The sequence below is a fragment of the Pelobates fuscus genome, chromosome 3, assembly GCF_036172605.1.
Source record: "Pelobates fuscus isolate aPelFus1 chromosome 3, aPelFus1.pri, whole genome shotgun sequence".
Taxonomy (NCBI): Eukaryota; Metazoa; Chordata; class Amphibia; order Anura; family Pelobatidae; genus Pelobates; species Pelobates fuscus.
This window is the reverse complement of record NC_086319.1, coordinates 369,199,459-369,218,123: the sequence shown is the minus strand read 5'-3', so window position 1 is coordinate 369,218,123 and position 18,665 is coordinate 369,199,459. Positions and strand designations below refer to the sequence as shown.

Sequence of the window (18,665 nt, the reverse complement as noted above, 5' to 3'; positions counted from 1 at the left end):
CAGTTGAAGCTCTGATGGGCTAAAATCAGTCAGTTAACACGCTCAGCCAATCACAACTGCCCGTTGCTAATACTTTCTCATTAGCCAAAGCAGCACAGAGTGGACGGCCTGCTGGAAACTCTCGTTTAGCATTAAAACATAAAAACCATTAAAAACTTTTTATTGGTGAATTAAATGATGGCATCAGGGAACCCCTGACACCATAACCAGTTAAATGAGATGAAGCAGATACACTGCCTACAGAGTCCCTTTAAATTGTGCGTTTATCCACAATGTACCCACAATAGCAAACAAAACCCATAATGCAAAACGAAGCCTAAAATAGCTAAGCTATTCTGCTTGTTTTGTATCACTGTGTCTAATTACATATCACTGTCTATATTATTTTTGCCTAGTTTGTAAAGCACTTTGAATAATAGCAATATATAATCCTTTATATCAATATATAAAATGTGAAAACAAAAAGATAGATAGCCGAGAATTTTTCAAGATCAGCTATTTTCACCATCCAGATTTTAATTTCCTAGAGTTCAGAATTATTAAAAGGACACTGTAGGCACCCAGACCACTTCAGCTCATTGAAGTAGTCTGGTTGCTGTGACCCTATTGCACTTAGTGCTGCAGTGTTTACATTGCATCTCTAAGTCTGCCTTATGTGGCTGTCTACCAGACAGCCACTGGCAGCACTTCCGGAATCCAATCCAAGATATTTATGTTTGCTCGTTTTTTCTGCTTCCAACACATGAAATTCAAGAATTGACTGTTCAGTTGCTGCCCAATATATCCCAACTTGAAATGTGCCATTATAACAATATAATAAATGTCATTCACTTCACCTGTCAAACGTTTTAAAGGACCACTCTAGGCACCCAGACCACTTCAGCTTAATGAAGTAGGCTGGGTGCCAGGTCCAGCTAGGGTTAACCCATTTTTTTTTTTAAGTGGTCTGGGTGCCAGGTCCAGCTAGGGTTAACCCCAGTTTCTCTGAAACTGCTATGTTTATAAATGGGTTAATCCAGCCCTCAAATCCTCTAGTGGCTCTCATTGACAGCCGCTAGAGGCGCTTGCGTGATTCTCACTGTGAAAATCACAATGAGAGCACGCAAGCGTCCATAGGAAAGCATGATAATGCTTTCCTATGAGACCGGCTGAATGCGCGCGCAGCTCTTGCCGCACGTGCGCATTCAGCCGAATGGGAGGAGAGGAGGAGGATCGGAAGAGGAGAGCTCCCCGCCCGGCACTGGAGAAAGGTAAGTGTTTAACCCCTTTCCTCTCCCCAGAGCCCGGCGGGAGGGGGTCCCTGAGGGTGGGGGCACCCTCAGGGCACTATAGTGCCAGGAAAATTAGTATGTTTTCCTGGCACTATAGTGGTCCTTTAATGTTGTGGCTGATCAGTGTAGAGGCATAAAACCGTTGTCAGAAAATATTACTGACCACACGATAAATGCAACAAAGGCTGTGAATAAATGGATCAAATTTAGAAAAGAAATGGTGTAAAAAATAAATAAATAAAAATATATAATTATATATAAAAAGGGAGGGAAATGCAAGCATCATAGTAGTTATAAAAAGGTTATAAAGTAACCTCTTAAGAACAGTGAGTTAATTCATTATAACAGAAAAATCACATTTGTCACCACTACTGCAATAAGTGAGCTATGATACATCTGATGTCATATTGTGGTAAGACAGTGTATTGAAAAGGCACGTTAAAGGGGAAGTGGGAAACACTGATCGGAAAGGTAGTCTGGCGTCACAAATCGCAAAATCCATTCCCTCCGACTTACATTCCCATCCTAAATGGCTGCACAGTTTGTTCATGTGCAAAATGGTACTTGCATTAATTAAACAAACTAAAGTAAATCACGTACCTGAATGATGCTGCCTGCCAATAGTTCACAGTGTAAGACCAGCACAATGTCTGATCACTGACTAGCCTTGGGAGCAGATTGCCAAAGAAGTTCTTAAAACGCTCCTCAGTCATGGCAAAACCTGCTAATTTTGTACTTTGACTCCTATATAGTAAAAGCTATAGTTTAAGTCAGACATTGGCGCCTCTTACTCGCTGTCCTTAAACCCTAGCAGTTTTTTAAAGTAATATCTACTATATAATAGTAATTTGTTTACACTGTACAGATAAAAGATAACATGAATAACAATGATGATGCAGTTTATATTAGACTACAGGTGATATTTTGTGGAGGAAGTGTCTTATGCATAAATTGTGATTTGGGCATACGGTTTCAGCTCTTCCCTGACAGAGCAAAACAAAGAATCTAAAAATGTACCCACAGAAAATAGTTTCAGTTTAACCTCAAGAAAGCCACGACAGACAGTCTGATAAAAACATACCAGTGACACGAGGAAGCAATGCGCAACCTATACAATGTGTCTCACCCAATCACAGCTGTGGACACAATGACTCAGTAGACACCTTTCTTCGAATCTGCTTGTCACTCTATGGTAACTTCAACAGAATTAGAAAACAGGGTTTATTAATAACTGCAAGATGTGGTGCAAACATCTAAATGTGATCCTCCAGAAGGTGCAATCAAACGGTTTCCATGGTGACTACAGCCTTTTAAACACTGTACTACAAACGGTGTTTGTTACCAAAAAAAAAAAAAGTCAAACAAGCTGTTTTTTATGGGTTCTACAGACATCATCTTCCACAGAGCAAGGATAAGAAGGTATCTTACCTGGATCAGTAGTGACAATTACCTCACCCCTCAAATTAAGCCGATAATGAAACAAGACTACCAACTACACAAGAGAAAATTATCTGAAGCTGTCAAGTGCGGCGGACGCAATCTCCTTCCAAAGATCCTCTTTAGCTCTTGACGCTATAACTGCCAAGAGCACGCGTCGGTGCTGTACAACACGCATGTATATGGTGGAATCCTCCATAGACAATGCCTTTTTACGCATAATCATCACTAGTGACAGCTAAGGAAATTGTCTTTAGTCAAGCGGTGGGAAAATACATCAGACATAGTAGTCCCTATTTTGTCTTATGATACCTTCTTCCTGCGTTGGAACTTCTGTGAAATTAATGTGAGTATATTATAAGGTGTATTATTTTTATTTTATTTTTTTAGAGAGAGTAGGGGGGGGAAAGAGTATATTTTGCAAATTCCATCAACGGTAACCACTCCACTGGGTTATGGTGGACAGTGAGTTTTACCAACCTGAACCAGTCCCTCGCGGTCGTTGCCATGATGCATGTCCTCTTCAGCTCCTGGAGATTCATGAATTCGTTGTATTTATGTGTAAGGGAACAATACTGAGATCTAGGGAGCATTCCCCAAGACCCTCTACAGACAATCTATTTTTCCCTACAGCCATTGCTAGTGACGGCGGAGGTAAAGGACAAAACTTGACATAGGTATCTCTGCCTTTTGTCAAGCGTTATTAATACACTAAGACATAGTTTGTCTTAGTATGTATTCTGACTGCACTGGAATCTCAGTGAAATTCCAAATGGGTCAATGTGATTTTTTGATAGGTAGGGGTTGCTCCAAGAATTATAACTGCAACAGGCTGCTGTAGTGGTTATGGTGCCAGGAGTGGGCTAGTATAATTAGCCTATTTAGCTAGAACCCATTGGACACTGCCACTGCATGCTTGTTTCCAATAATATAAGAAGGATGGCTCTCCTGAACAAAATGGGCCGATGCAGGACTGCATTCCTTAGCTCACAATGTAGCTGCATGTCTGTGAGTGTCTCAGCATTTGTAAAAAATGTCCCAGAGAGTCTTAAGTCCGAGAAGGTTTTCATAGTTCTGAGAACCCAAGAGTGTGTAAAAGTATTTTCATGGATCTGTGAATGCTTGTTAGTATAAGTGTATATGTAAGAGTGTAAGTGGGACTTTTCTCCCACCCATCTTTAATTAGTAGTATTTACTATTAAAAAGGAAATTATTAAATAAACTTTAATCTATAAAATACACCTATAACAAAGTTGGACAGTGTTATAATCAGTCATGATGAGTAGGCAATTACAAAACAGCGAGCCTGCTAACCCCTAAGGATCTTGACAGATAGCTCACGATGCCCTGATTGACAGTCCGTGATTCATCCGAAGACTTGCAGAATTTATATGCTGTCAAAATAAAGTGAAACTGTCACTCCCCCACCCCCTGAAAAGTTAGTGTTTCATAAAGATAAAACCTTTTTGAAATACTCATATTGACTTTGTTGGAATTTCACTGAAATTCAATCCCAATCAATAGATATACTGAAACAAGGCAAGGACTACTTTGGCTCAGTATTTTTCCAACACCTGACACTCCTTAACACAGGGCAGAGCCAACGCCATCAAGCAGTGTCAATCCCCCAGCCATCAATTGTGATAGCTACAGGGAATTGGTTTGGTCAATGGGGGATCCTGTAGTCTTGTGAATCCTCCGTAGACCTCAATGCTGTAGTCTCGCTCATGCAAGTGGCGTCTAAAGCAGGTGGCGTTGAGGGTCTTTGCAAAATCTGCAAAGTCCCCAGATGGTGACAGTGCCGCTTTAAAAATAAATAAATAAAAGTTAGTGTACTTACTGATAAATCCCTTAAGATTTTTCACAACAGGTGGGCCATTTAATTATTTTTATTTTATATAAATTGGAATGTCGTTTGAGACCAATAGCAAAAGAGGGAAGATGATCAGGACAGATTGAGTTCAAGTACCAAAATGTCAAACAAGAGATGTAGAGAACAGCTACAAGTACCTGGGGGTACCACAAACACATGGCAACCATGAGGAGGCAAGGAGTACAGCAACATCCAAGTACCTCCAGAGAGTCAGATAGGTCCTGATGTCCCAGCTCAGTAGCAAGAACACGATCAAAGCCCTCTGATGAGTGTACAGAGCAATCTATAAGTACATTGCGAAGATGGCTCCCAAAGATTAACTGCTAAGGGGATGCCTGATACAACAAAAGATAGAGGATGTGTTTCCATGGCAAGACACATCTCCCCATGGGGTGTACTACCGGCAGATAGTGGATGTGGAAACTAAAGGCAGTAGTAGTCCCTGTTATGATAGGAGCACTCGGAGCGGTTAACCCCTGTTGGGGGGAGTAACTTCGGCAGATTCCAGGTGGGACATCCGTGATCGCTGTCCTGAAGAGTGCAGGTATAGGAACAGCCAACGTAAAAATCAATTTTATAGAATATATGTATCCAAAAATGACAGTTACCGCACTGGAGAAGAAACAGACAAGGAAAAAAAAGGAAAAAAAAGACCCAACAGATAAATTAAATAATAAATAAAAGGACACAAAACTGTATGTGACACTTTCATAAGTCTCCCCAACAGTACAAAGTGACATATATATATATATATATATATATATATATATATATATATATATATATATATATATAAAATAATACTGGACCATAAAGGACACAAACAATTATTATACAGAGAGTGCAACATGCTTTGCAAGAAGGCACACTACAATTACTCATACAGGGTCACAGGAAAGAATAACCAGGAAGCAGAAGGACAGAGAGACTGTATATGATGATTCTGAATGCAAGTCAGGGACAAGACGCCTGGCCCATTTTCTAGTAACAGCAACATATATTAAAGAAACACTGGGACAAAGAAAGTGTTATATAGCTCAGGCGGCTACACTAGAACGCAGACTTGTGTACACTACACAGCAGCAAATCGGACAGAGACATCGCAACATGAGTAGAACATACATTGTTATTTATCGTTGTACTCAAACATGCAAATATTAATGTGATATATGTATATTAGGGTGAGAAGAAACGCACATATCGTTTATGGTTAAGTGCTACTGTAGAACACCTAAGTAGATATTTTTATTATTATTTTTTTAGGATTCAGCTTTTATTGAGTAAACGGAAAAGGAGAGTGAAGCACATTAATACAAACGCACATACCAATGCAGGCTAACTACACGATTCAATAAAGCATGAACAGGTGAATGTACATTAGCACATTTTCATAATCCGCTTATAATTATGTTCAGGGCCAGATTAAGAGCCCAGTGGGCCTGGTGCTGACAATTATGATGGGCCTAATTACAGAATCATATTGACCAAAAACAGTAAAACACTCCCAAGCGTCATGTATCTGATGGAGATGGTGCTGGAGAGAAAGAAAACAGCAGCTATAAGAAAACACATACCCTAGGCTAATCTCTCACTAATTTATGTTTTCATCTTTCAAGTAAATCCATAACCCCTAACAGCAGTGTCCAGTCAAGCAGGAAGTCAATGGGCACGGTAAAAGGGTGTGCCACTGACACAAATCATGTAACCTGCCAAAAGGGGCGAACATGCCCAAAAAGAGGACATGTCTGCCCAAAGAATTAGAAGGCCAGCCTGGCATGAATGCATGTCAGGCTGCCTGCCAATCATTCAGCTGGCCAATTAAGGGCATACTATGCAGACAGCACCCTGAAATGCATCTAATGATGCGCTCGCTCAACGCTTTCTAAGGAGTGTCCCCTAGCACTCGCTGGTCCACTTGTCTCCTTACCTTCTTACTAGCAGGCAGAAGCTCCTGGTATATAGTCTGGGACAGAGAAAAGCTGTATGTAGTGAGTGTAGAAGAAAGGGAACATGCCACAGTGTTAGAGAGACCAAAGTCAGCATTACCTTAAAGGATCACTATAGGGTCAGGAACAAAAACATGAACTCATGACCCTATAGTGTTAACACCACCATCTAGCCCCCCTGGGCCCCTCATGCCTCCATAAACATAGCAAAATCTTACTGTATTCAAGCCTGAAGCTGTAACTCTGCATGCTGTTAGACTCAGAAAAACAAGCAGTCTGCTGACATCATTAGAAGTGGTGGCCTGATCCAATCACAGTGCTTCCCATAAGATTGGCTGAGACTGACAAAGAGGCAAGTCAGGGGCAGAGCCAGCATGATTCAAACACAGCCCTGGCCAATCAGCATCTCCTCATAGAGATGAATTGAATCAATTAATCTCTATGAGGAAAGTTCAGTGTCTGCATGCAGAGGCCTCCCTATACTGAATGTTTGGATGCATTTTAGGCAGCCATGGCCCAGGAAGGATCTCTAACAGCCATCTGAGGAGTGGCCAGTGAAGTTATCACTAGGATGTAATGTAAGCACTGCATTTTCTCTGAAAAGACAGTGTTTACAGCAAAAAGCCTGAAGGTAATGATTCTACTCACCAGAACAAATTAAATAAGCTGTAGTTGTTCTGGTGACTCTAGTGTCCCTTTAACCATATTCATTGTCAGCCAGTTCACACAAGTTGTGTTCCCATACATCCCTCTTAAGTTTCCATACTTAAGTAAGAGTATGTGAAAAGTAGTTAGGGTTGCAACCTTTCTTGGAAAAACATACCGGCCTTGCTAATTTGCATAATTAAATATGTATGGATGACATCACATGATGATAATCACAAGGAGTGACATAAGAGAAAATGCTGTAAAATCACCAAAAAACTACTTAGTTTGATTCTGCTGTATAGATGGATTCATGTGTCCCCATGTGTCTGTGTCATAATGTCTCCCAGTGTCCCTTAGTGCCTCAGTGTATGTCTCCTTGCAGTCTTTCCCCCCATTCCTTACTTCGCTGAGCTGTAGGCTGTCTCTGCAGGGTGGGAGCTGCTGTCTGGACTCTCTGTAGCTGCACCCCTGCAGATCAGTGAGTATAGATAGGCAGGGAGGGATATGCTGGAACTTCCTATCCCTGCCTGTCTCCACATACAGCGACCCCTACTGGCCAGTGCTGGTATTGCAGAGTATTCTCTTGTTTATACTGAGAAAAATACCACCATTTGTATTGCCAGTATCACTGCAATATTGGCACCAGCCAGGCAGCCTCAAATACTGTCTGTGCCAATAAAATAAAAGCCAGGTGGAATCCCTAAGAGTAGTGTGTGGGGGAAAAATTTTTATTTTATTTTTTTAAATCAATGGGCCTATTCCATGGGCCTGGGCCTGGAGCTGCAGCTCCATCAGCCCCTATGTTAATCCGGCCCTGATTATGTTATTTTTACTTATTTATTTTTAGAGTATTATTTTATGACTGTTGCCTTTTCTTCTGCTTGTGATACATGGATTACAACAAGCAAGTTCCTATGTGGAACCCGAAATTAAATATATCATTAGTATTACTAGTTCTTTGGAGAACTTCAGAATATTATGCAGATCTATGCCCACCATATTTCTATTTTGGCATGATTTGAAACAAACTCCTTCCTCTATTGATGCGTAAACTAACTGGTATCGATGGTACATAGAAACGCCGGTTGTGCCAATATGTGTACACTCATGCATATTTTATTTAGCGTAATAATAATGGCTACCAGAGTGATTCACTTCGGAGAGGATTCCACACCAGGCCTGTCATAAGACGCTGTGATGCCATGCGTGAGACGGGCAGGAAGCTTATATACTCCCGCTCTGGGACATCCTGAGGTTGTCTATCATCATGTGAAAATGTCATCGTCCCACAACATGAAAAGAGCTTTGTGCAAAAATCAGAAGCAGCTGCAAGCTTATCTCCACCCTGTCCACCTCCCATTACAGAAATTAAAGTTTTCTTTTTCTTTTTTTTTAGCTTTGTTACAGGAAACGTTACTTACTCCCCATTAACCCAGGTGCCTATACAATCTGTGGACTGTGCAATCTGTGGTGTCCTGTCTCAGTAATCACCAGTACAATCTGGGTCAGAGCAGATTTCAGCGACAGATGTTATACTACGGACTGTACCATCAAATAAAGCTTTATCCCGGGCTTCACCCATGTATAAAAACACTACACAAATATTGGCCCCTAACAAGCATGCTATTTTCCCGCTAAGCATAGGTTACCTTCCTGCCCTAACATGCTCTACAGGTGTAACCTTAATTTATAAACAAATCAAATAGGGTTACATAATGCAGATAGGGTGACAGAAAATGTTATATGTTATTGAACATATCTAAAACTGATGATATCTGATCATATACACACTGACCGAAAACAATATGTGTTTATGATGAATCGCGCAAGGATCCAAAGCCTTATAATAAAACAAAATACACATAATGTTCACACGAACATGAAAAGGAAAGATGACCAGTACAAAACAACAAATCAAGCAAGATTCAGGTCATCCCAAAAGAATAGAGCAGGTGCAATACTCAATGCATTTAATTAATAGAAGGTTATGTTTTAAAGTTTAAAACGTGTCAAATATTCTCTTTTAAAATTAAAACAATTTAACATAGCCTTGTATTTAGTGAACACATCCCTTATTTTCCCATTAACCATTTAATTGTCAACACCGAACACCTCTGGAAACCTGAATATTCCTCAAACAGACCCCTTGATATGTGGAAATCTGAAATGTATTTGAAGTACCGGTATATCGCGCAGAAATAAGAGGCAATATTGAAGGAAGAAGTAGAAACTGGAAAGAGGTGAAGCTGTACAGTCCAATTTGGGGTGTTTAGAGGGAGCGAAAGCAATATAGTAATGGGAGGAGTCATAGAGAAGAATTATGGTGCGAGATAAAAAAAAAAGTTATAGGTGGAGTAATAGTATAGTAAGGTAGAGTAATAGGTGGAGACGGAAAATATTTTACACTGAACTGCAGGAAAAACCGACAACTATTGTGTTTTTAAATGTATTATATATTCACCTGACTTATTCATATTTGGGCATTTGTTAGTGTACATAAAACTACAAATTAGTTTCAAGGCAACAAAAATAGAGCAGATGTGTAGCTTCAAAGCAACATTTAAATATAGCAATGAGAAAAGAAAAGAAAAATACAAAATTCACGAAATCATATATATATATATATATATATATATATATATATATATAATTTGTGAGCAAAATATATATATTTTTTTGTTTGTTTTTTGAGCAGCGCTAGAAATAGTTTTATAGACAATGGTTATATACGCTAATATAAGACTGTAGTAAGAAAGTGTTATTTATAAGTTACACAAAAAATGTAAAGGAGGAAGGAGGTAAGAGCTTTGTAAACCAACCAGAGGAGTGGTAAGGGAAGATTCCTACCAGTGACCCATACATACCCCAAATACCTACAGACATGCCACAAATACCATGCAAGCAGATAGCATTTTCACCCTTCTCTCTGCCATACCCATTGCCATTGTGATTCCTGCTCCTCATGACAGCAGATTTCCCTGACAGTAAGACCATGTCCCATCCTAGAGGGTGTGCTTCTTTCTCTTCCTAGGGCTGGGACATATGGGATGCAGTTGTGAATGCTTGGGAGAGAGGAGATGGGGGATGGGGAGCTGGTAAATGAGGGGTACTGGGGGATGAGGAATGTCTAATTTTGGGCTGGTATCAGAGTCAGTGGCATTGTCTATAGAGGTGTTATGATCCCTGGGGGGCTCAGAAGGGGGTGATTGCAGTGACAGTGACAATAAGGTGTTGTATTAGGTGACAGGCTGGTGTGACTGCAGTGACAGTGGGGTGTCACAGGGATTCAATGGGACTATGTGGCAGGCAGTGAGAGGCACTGGGGGCTGTGTGTGTGAATGTATATCAATGTGTATAATTATATGTTTAGTAAATACCAGATTCCAGTGTCCAGGGATCTCAGGCCTCCTGACAGCAGCAGAGAGAGACATCCAGGGGTTGGGGGAGACAGGCGGCAAGCTCAGTCCAGTAATGGCAAATGATGGGGCAGGAAGCATCCAGACTCAGAGACACAGCCATGCAGGGCCAAGGGGGTCAGAGGGGGGCCAGGCTGCCAGATACACACACAGGCAGCATGGGCCTGGACAGACAGCTAGCCCGGGCCTGGGCAACCCGGGGGCCTGGACAGACAGCTAGCCCGGGCAATCGGAGACAGACTGACTGACTGACTGAGGGTCCGCACCGCCAGGGGCCCCTGCAGGGAGACAGCTCGCTTACTGATCCTTTCCAATGGCAGCAGGAAGAGACCCCGGAGACAGGAGCTGGGAGAGAGACAGAGACTGCAGGATGTGACTGCAAGGGTGGAGAGAGACAGAGAGGGGGAGGAGGGAGCAGCCCAGACAGGCGTGTTCAGGGAGAGAGAGAGACAGAGATTTACTACGGAGGGAGAGACAGACCCAGAGAGGGAGAGGGCTGTCTGGGGTGCGAGACAGGCAGATAGACCGAGGGAATCAGAGAGAGAGATGAGGTCTGAGCTTCAGACAGCCAATTTCTAAGAGAGAGACAGATTTACTACAGAGAGAGACGGTGAGATCCAGAGAGAGGTGCCAGGGGTAGAGACAGCCAATGGGGGGGAGAGAGAGAGATGCTTGGGGTACAGAGAGCTTGCAGGGGAGAGACAGACAGCGAGATATAACTATAAACCAGGAGACAGGCCTATCCCAAGCCGACAGTCTCCGAGAGACCGTCTGACAGCCGCCATCCGTGCTATAGGGATTGCTGCAGAAAATGTAAACAGATTGAGACAGCCGCTCTACCGGGGCTTGCTGCGCAGCATGAGACAGCCCGAGAGCGTCGAGACCCCCATATAGAGCTTAGAGACAGACGGTGAGGGCTGAGTGGCCGCTATTGCAGAGAGCTAGCTAGTGTGCTGCTAGACAGCCAGCGAGTGTGGGTGCCAGCTAGGCAGAGAGACAGATAGTCATGGTCCCAGTTAGTGCTGACAGTCATGGTGGGTGCCAGCTAGGCAGAGAGACAGCTAGTCATGGTCCCAGCTAGTGCTGACAGACAGACAGTCATGGTGGGTGCCAGCTAGGCAGAGAGACAGCTAGTCATGGTCCCAGCTAGTCCTGACACACAGACAGTCATGGTGGGTGCCAGCTAGGCAGAGAGACAGCCAGTGAGGTTGAGGACCAGGTAATGGTAAGGGAGAGACAGTCGGGGTTCCAGCTAGTGCAGAGAGACAGCCAGCAAGTGTGGGTGCCAGCTGGTGCAGATAGTCAGTCAGGGTGGGCACCATGTGCAATTAGACCCTTAGTCAGGGTGGGAGCCAGCTGGTGTAGAGAGACAGTCAGTCATGGTGGGAGACAGCTAGTGTAGAGAGACAGTCAGTCATGGTGGGAGACAGCTAGTGCAGAGAGACAGCTAGTCATGGTCCCAGCTAGTGCTGACAGACAGACAGTCATGGTGGGTGCCAGCTAGGCAGAGAGACAGCTAGTCATGGTCCCAGCTAGTCCTGACACACAGACAGTCATGGTGGGTGCCAGCTAGGCAGAGAGACAGCCAGTGAGGTTGAGGACCAGGTAATGGTAAGAGAGAGACAGTCGGGGTTCCAGCTAGTGCAGAGAGACAGCCAGCAAGTGTGGGTGCCAGCTGGTGCAGATAGTCAGTCAGGGTGGGCACCATGTGCAATTAGACCCTTAGTCAGGGTGGGAGCCAGCTGGTGTAGAGAGACAGTCAGTCATGGTGGGAGAAAGCTAGGGCAGAGAGACAGTCAGTCATGGTGGGAGCAAGCTAGAGCAGAGAGGCAGTCAGTCAAGGTGGGCACCATGTACAATGAGACAGCCAGTCAAGGTTGGAGCCAGCTAGTGCAGAAAGACAGTCAGTCATAGTAGGAGCTCTAGCACTTGATGCCTTGCAGACGTAAGATGCTCATATTTGTGGAGTTATTTACTAAACTTTGAATTTTGCCACTCAAATTAGAATATGCTACAATTCATTGTTTATTGAATAAAACCTATAGAGCAGTCACTTGGTTATTATAATTTTTTTATTTATATAGCGCCAACAAATTTCGTAGCCCTGTACAATAGGTGGACTAACAGACGCATAATTGTAACCAGACAAATAGACGCACAGGGTTGAGGGCCCTGCTCAATGAGCTTACATGCTAGAGGGATTGGGGTATAGTGGGGTTATGTTGAGGAAAGAGACAGACTCTAATTCCCGATTAAAAGACAGCTAGGAGGCGAGAGACGGAGAATCAGACAGCAGTACCTATGAGACAGCAACCATCACTGCACCTCACATGCAGACCATGGGTAGTAAAGTAAACTTTAATGACAAACTCTTTGATAGAAAATGGTTTGAGATCATGTGAACTTTTATGTTTAAAAGGTTTCTATTATTTTAAATATTTCTCGACTTGCTGTTCAATATGCAGTCAAACGAACAAACTTAGTACATTCAAACAAGATTAACAGAATTTTCTACTAACCAATCGATCTATGTAAGCCTTATCCACGGAGCATTCCTCCTCTTTCTTGCTTGCAACCCTTGAGGATAAGTGAGATTTGAAACGTGAATCAAATATCCAGAAACTCAAAAAAAAATTAAAACAGCATACTGCTTGTTAGTTCCTTGTTTGACAGAAAGGGGTATGTCACAATGTAAACACGAAAAAAAATGTATAATGTGTTATAGGGATCGTTCCCCATGGCATTATATTCTCCTCCTGACATTAATAAAATGTCACTATGTTAGGAAAATTGGGGATTTTATTGCAGCTTGAAGGCTCACACTAGTTTAAATATTTTTTAATACCTTCTAATTTTCCTCCTGCCTCAAAAATGTAAGGTGTCATAGAATGGATGCCAAATTCAGAGATATCAATATTTGCCAGGGACATAACCGAACATGCCCCATCATGTAAATATTGCTGAAGAAACAGGAAAAAGTTTACAAAATTAATTTAGCCACTGATTTGAATTGAGTTGTCTTACAGTCGAAGTTCTAGATTGTAAACCTTCACACACGAACACACAAAGTTTGGGCCTTTAGTATAATTGAAATACAAAATCTGAACATATAAAATATTTAAAAAGATTAAACATATTGTCATTAAAAATAAAAAAAAACCAACAGACAACACCATGTTTTTATTTTTACCAGGAAAAAAGTTTCTTACAGGACTTAGAGAAATAATTGGGATTGAAATAATAGACTATTTTATTAGAATTCCATAATTTACTGGCTTTGCCAATTCCTGATTAGTTTGTGAAAATTGAAAGGGAATTGGTTCTACAGTGTGTATTACCATTACATTAACTTTGTGCGATAACCTCTCCCATTTAATACCCACATTGTTTTTCTGCTGTGCTCTCAATATGCCTCGAAAATTGGAATTGTATTTATTTATTTTGATATTTCATTTTCATGACACATATACAGTAACCACATTTTATATAGCGTATACTCTATAAAATGTATAGCATAAGCATAATATATAGCCACCCTTCCTGGTATGATCCCACCCTTCCAAAAACAATGAATGAAAAAATGAATACGTTCAGATTTACCTGGATTCCAGCACCAATGCCAAGTTCTCCCAGCATCCTAATTCTCCTGCTGTGACATTACTCTCCCTCACAGCCAGGTCACGCAATGCAAATGAGTAAAACTGAAATATTGTTTGGTTATCCTTCTTACATTAGCTATGTTCAATGGGAGACAATGCTAACTTTTAGAACATTGATTGACAGGAGGCGAAGATGGCGGCACCCGTTTGCAGGACAAATGGATTTTTACTTTTAATTTCTCAGATCTATATTTGGCAAATACATGGATAAATAAACAGATTTTTTTTTTTTTAAGTCATGGGAATTGACCCTTTAAGTTTTATTTATTAATATGTGTTTTTGTGATTAGCCCATAGAACTCTGTACAGGTCTGTAGGACATGACTTGGTAACTTATCATGAAATTATGTTTTGTAAATTATGTGTCTTTGGACAATTTCTGCATTTTTCTATAAATAGATCTCTAGCAAATATTTGCAGAGAAACATGCAGTTAGAGGGACAGTACATTTGAAGGAGCTGAATTTGTGCAGATTAAAGGCATGGTTTGTTTAGTTAGTGTAAAACTCATTCTCTCAAGGGTAAGTTAACACTTGAGTATACACACTAAATGCCTACGTAAATATCCTGTTCCAATCCCCGAGGCCAGTCCATGAGCTTGTAAAAGTCACTGATCAGGTTATTATCAAAACCGAGCTATTTACTAAACCACAAATCATGAAGAATGGACAAGAGATTGCAAATAGGAACCTAAAAAAATTTAAAGTTGGAGATTTTTTCCAAATTGAACTATTGTTGCTCTAGAACAGTGATGGCTGACATTGACGCCATAAATTGTTTCTGGACTACATTTCCCATGATGCTCAGATAGCTTAGCTGAGCATCATGTAGTCCAGAAACAATTTATGGTGTCAAAATTAGCCATCACTGCTCTAGAATGTGCTATTTTCTTGTCTATTTTACAGAATTCCTAGTTTAGTTACAAATTCCAGTGACATTTCCTCCCAATTCTGTAGAGGTTTATGTCTCTTTAAGTGATGAGATTAATTTCTTACACATTATTAGTAATCCGAGATTATGGGACTATTTTTTATTTATTCTTGCTAGAATGGCAAATCTACTTTTGACCAATGAATATAGTATTGGCAGTTTATTTTACATTAAAAGTACCCTAATGGTTACTCTAAACAATCTAACCACTACAGCTGGTTGTGTAGCCTTTTGCATTTTTTCATTGGGGTTTCTAAAACTTCTTTCAAAAGCTGCAGTTTTCTTGTCTGCAGCCTTTGTAAGCCCTCCCCTTCTAACCCCGCCCAGACTTTCTGTGACTGTCCAATCACAGGCTTCCCAATGCAGCTCAATGAGAAGTCTTTGCAAAGCAGTGCTCTGGGCAATGAAATGAAAAAAAAAAAGCTTTACAAAAAGAGGACACACTTTTTACACATAAAACACTTCAGCAAACAAGTGCTTTAGGGGTCTGGCAAGTCCCTTTAACGGTTTAACCATTAAAGTTATGCCAGTGCCCGGGACCCACTGGCACCATAAGAAATTAATTTTCATTAAGTTATTATGGTGCCAAGAGTGTCCCTTTAAGTGACCTACCTGATTTGGTTTGTAGAGCTCCTCGCAGAAGCTGCACAGCCTGGAAATACAGGGACATTAAACTTTTTTTTTTTTTTAAATATTATTTTTGGTGTATTTGTTTTGCATATTATAACACATTATATAATGCATTAAAATTAAAACTACTGGAATGTTCCTTTAATACATAGGTAATAACAAGAAAGTTTGTGGAAGACAGGTTTTGTTTCTCGAACCTTTCCCTCTATTGTTCAATACCTCACCCTTTCTCACTCAAGTTCAATGAAACTTTCTAAATGTGTACAGTGTACATAAGGTGCACAAGTAGCATGATGTCATGTAGAGCACAATACAATAGTACTGAGTTTACTTAATACTTTGGTTATTGTATTAAATATTCCAACAGGTTTGGCTAGCTGCAAAACATAAGAAGGGTTATTGGGTTATTCAAGAAAGTATCAATGGTTGGGAATTCCAAGTGAATTTAACATTTTAGACCAAAAATAGCCTAAATGGGACATTCTCAGAGCTGTGTTTTCAGTTTTCCTTATCAGAGGGAGTGGGGGAACTAATAACCCTATAGTGCCAGGAAAACAAATTTGTTTTTCTGGCACTATAGTGTTCCTTTATAGTTACAACTTTTCTGTGATTACGAATACAGTGGAGAAAAATATCAGGCCACATTTTTTTCCTCCCACAAAATTAGATTATAGTAGAGTTAGTTGTTAAATAAGTGAGAATATAAAATAAGTAGAACAGTGTCAGAACCAATGTAGATTGGGCCCTAGAGCAACAAATATTTTTTGGGTCCTCCCTCTAGCATAAAGTTGGGCAAAAGGTAGATCATAAACTGTTGGTTCCCAGCTGGAGATCAACCCTTTGTCATCCCTTCAGAGTTGTATTTATAAGACGTGTTTGCGTATTTAAATGTTTGCATGTTTTTGTATGGCGTGTGTGAATGTAGAAGTGTATTTGTATGTAGTGTTGCCATGTGAATACAGCAGTGTGTTGGCATTCAAATGCAGGTGTGCATTTGTGTGTAGTGGTGGCTTTTGAATGCAGTGGTGTGTTTGAATGTAGTGTTGGCAGATGAATGCAGTGGTGTGTTTCAATATAGTGTTGGTGTTTGAATGCAGTGCTATGTTTGAATATAGTGTTGGCATTTGAATGCAGTGGTGTGTTTGAATGTAGTGTTGGCATTTGAATGCAGTGGTGTGTTTGAATATAGTGTTGGTGTTTGAATGCAGTGGTGTGTTTGAATATAGTGTTGGCATTTGAATGCAGTGGTGTGTTTGAATATAGTGTTGGTGTTTGAATGCAGTGGTGTGTTTGAATGTAGTGTTGGTGTTTGAATGCAGTGGTGTGTTTGAATTTAGTGTTGGCATTTGAATGCAGTGGTGTGTTTGAATGTAGTATTGGTGTTTGAATGTAATGTTGGTGTTTGAATGCAGTGCTGTGTTTGAATGTAGTGTTGGTGTTTGAATGCAGTGGTGTGTTTGAATATTGTGTTGGTGTTTGAATGCAGTGCTGTGTTTGAATATAGTGTTGGTGTTTGAATGCAATGGTGTGTTTGAATATAGTGTTGGCATTTGAATGCAGTGGTGTGTTTGAATATAGTGTTGGTGTTTGAATGCAGTGGTGTGTTTGAATTTAGTGTTGGCATTTGAATGCAGTGGTGTGTTTGAATGTAGTGTTGTCATTTAAATGCAGTGGTGTGTTTGAATGTAGTGTTGGCATTTGAATGCAGTGGTGTGTTTGAATGCAGTTGTGTGTTTGCATTTAGTGTTGGCATTTGAATGCAGTGGTGTGTTTGAATGTAATGTTGGTGTTTGAATGCAGTGGTGTGTTTGAATGTAGTGTTGGTGTTTGAATGCAGTGGTGTGTTTGAATGTAGTATTGGTGTTTGAATGTAATGTTGGTGTTGGAATGCAGTGCTGTGTTTGAATATAGTGTTGGGGTTTGAATGCAGTGCTGTGTTTGAATATAGTGTTGGTGTTTGAATGCAGTGCTATGTTTGAATATAGTGTTGGCATTTGAATGCAGTGGTGTATTTGAATTTAGTGGTGGCATTTGAATGTAGTGCTGTGTTTGAATGTAGTGGTCTGTTTGTGTGTAGCTGGTGCAGCCAGTGTGTCGGCAGTTCCACCAGTGAAGTAGAGAATCGGTCTTTGTAATTTTGCGTCCTGTTTGTTGGCTGGCTAAGCCTCATGAGCAATGTTGTGAACAGGAACACTCTTGTTAAAGGAACCCTCCGATCACTATAACCTCTATATGGTGTTAGGAGTGCCCTGGCATCCCTCCAATATAAGTAGCTACGTAGTTTGCTCACAGTTTGACTTCTCGGACAGCTGGAAGCTAAGCTCGGCAGTGCAGGTCTTAGATAATTGGCTGTGTCAGGAAGAAGATGGTGCCCAGGACCTCCAAACAATCTCCAAACAAATTAATTGAGATGAAATCATTATGGTTACCGGAATGTCCCTTTAAAGATTGTATTGCAGATACACATTGTTCCATTTTATCACTGGATAAACCAGTCTAATGTTTAATAAGTCTAATGTTTATGTCATAAAATCCTATTTAAATGATGTAACATTGTAACTCCCTTCCAGAGAATCGTGCTACATTTTTATTACATTAACTAATTTAAAGCCACAGTCTGAAGGGGAAAAAAACAAACAACAAACCGAATTCATAACGCCAAATCGGATACAGTATCCTTGTGCAGTTAAGCTTTAAATTGTGTTAGTTTAAGCCATGCTGTACATTTGTACGGTAACCAGTGTACTCTTGAGAGCCTACGTGTTACATTTTACAGTAACGATTTATGATCCAGTGATAGGTGCCAGCTGGGAAAAATGCATTTGGAATTTGAATTCCGCGTATGTCATAGTTATG

At 40.8% G+C, this 18,665-nt stretch overlaps 1 protein-coding gene across 4 annotated transcripts in view; it reads right to left on the bottom strand.

Moving 5' to 3' along the window:
- Window positions 1–11,114, bottom strand: part of MYO9A (myosin IXA) — a 126,024-nt gene extending 114,910 nt beyond the window's left edge. For 2 of the 4 annotated variants that reach the window (XM_063449381.1, XM_063449386.1), the window contains exon 1: window positions 10,553–11,114. The gene's annotated coding sequence lies outside the window, so the exon portion shown is untranslated. The remainder of the gene's footprint in view (window positions 1–10,552) is intronic. The other 2 variants (XM_063449385.1, XM_063449384.1) reach the window with 2 other exon arrangements.
- Window positions 11,115–18,665: the final 7,551 nt, after the last annotated feature.